This window comes from Antrostomus carolinensis, unplaced genomic scaffold, assembly GCF_000700745.2.
Source record: "Antrostomus carolinensis isolate BGI_N321 unplaced genomic scaffold, ASM70074v2 scaffold3338, whole genome shotgun sequence".
Taxonomy (NCBI): Eukaryota; Metazoa; Chordata; class Aves; order Caprimulgiformes; family Caprimulgidae; genus Antrostomus; species Antrostomus carolinensis.
Genome location: NW_010334863.1, coordinates 128,055 through 130,117, shown reverse-complemented (window position 1 = coordinate 130,117; position 2,063 = coordinate 128,055).

The following is a 2,063-nucleotide window of genomic DNA, read 5'->3' as shown; positions in this document are numbered from 1 at the left end:
TCAGTTGCTTGAAACATGTTGCTCAGGGCAATACAGGGGGAGCTTGGTGGTGGGTTACCTGGTCGTTCCTCTCCAGCCAGGTGTTCTGCGGGTTAAGGTGCTTATTGGTTTCTTGGCAAGGAGACAGGGCTAGGAATTTTGGCAAAACTGACAAACAGAGAACACTTACCTCATGAAATCCTTCCACCTCCTCAGACCCAAACGATATTCTTTACATGTCCTCAGAGAAGCAAACTTTGGAGTTTCTGCAGAGCATTCCCCTTAAACTAATGAAAAAGGTATCTGGCTGTGAAAGCAAAGCTGGGGTGAGATCACTGCCGTGCTACACCAAGCTAGGCAACCCAAGACCTCAGACCTTTTCCTGCTAAGCAGTTTCTTCATGCGACAGAGGGTGCAAGGAGAGAGCCAGCAACTCCCAATCTTTCCTGTGAGCAGGGAGTTTGCATTCAGCTGCCATCACAGATCTTGTGCTGAACAAGGGGCAAGGTGAAGACTATTTACCCAGACATGCAGTTTCTACAGGAGAAATGAGTTTTTTGTTGTTATTATTTTACTTTTTTAAAAGTCACTAAGCCCAGCAACATACTTCTTATGTTCCCAACCTGATGCACCAGGAAAAGGAATGCAGGATTAAGCTGCCACACACAGCAGACATGCTAAAAGGTAAAACCTCCTCTTGTCAGGTGCCTGCTTTTCAGTACGCAGTTCTACCAAACATCCCGTGATTCCCATCCAGACTTTACTCAGCTAGGTACAAGATCTCCCCTGCAAAAACAGGTTAAACACGTTCACAGTTCCCCTCCAGGAACAAGTGTGTGATTTTGCATTCTCACCTTTTTAGGGAAGTGCTGCCAATACTGGCAGATAAAAAAAAAAAAAAACCCCAAAAAACACACTGCATCTTTTATGCTCGTAACGAAGTGTTCTTCCCCCTACCAAAACACAGATGCAGTGTGTTATCCCTCCTCTAGTATAAAATGAGTGTCGGGATTCCAGCACTCGCAGTCGCCTCTGCTCATGTGAACATGTGCAAGGGAAGACACAGAATCAGGCAAAGGAAATAAATTCTTTTCAGACTTCCAAGTGGCATTTTCTAAGACAGGTAGGGAGTATTTTTTAAATGATGGAATATACCCCAGGGTCCCTTACTATGCCTGCTGCCCCTTGGTGCCTGGTAAACATGATTTCAGCAGCTTTGCCATCTCCGGAGGCCTCGATAACTGGCATAGATAAGACACATGGTGGAGCAGCAGCTGAAACACAACTTACTTCTGTTTCCTGAGCTACACTCTCCCTTTAAGAGTACTGGTGTGGTTTTTTGTTGGTTTTGGTTTTTTTTTCTTTAAGGTTTAGCTCATGTAGCTTGTTGATAGGGCTGATCCTACTCTTTGTGCCATCCATCCATATCGCTTCTCTGCTATGTACACGCTTTGAAGAACTGCATTTGAGATGTTCCTGGACGCTTAACAGCTGTGTCTGGAAAAGACCCAAGATTTAGGAAATCCAAAACAACAGGAATGCTATCCGCAAACTTCTATCATATTACAACTGCACAGCCCCTGTAGAAAGGTAGCCACCATCCTCTACAGAAAAACAAACAAACAAAACCCCCCCAGCACTGGTGAGCCTTCCGCAGCAATTCACAACTGGCGTTTTTAAAGAAAAACACAGCACCCAGCAGCTCCAGACTAATGGCTCATTTCCCAAAGTAGAATAAATATAGCACCTTGAAATAAAATAAGCACAACACTAGCTGAGAAGGAGGAGTTTGGTTTTTGTTTTTTGGGTTTTTTTTTTTACAATGTTTTGTAAGACTGATAAATACAGGCTGTTTTACTGACATGGGCAGTGATTTGTGGCTTGTCCATGTCTCCATGTAGAAAAAATGGAGCTATAAAAGACTCTTAGTATAGCCAGACCCACACTAATACAAAGCTGCATTTTCTACCACAACCAATGGAGCAGGAATTCTTATGCTGAGCTTATAAACTCAGAACTGCTTCCTATCCAATTACTTGTTCCAGCAATAGGATTGTATTGGGGGGGGGGTGCAGGCTTTTGTT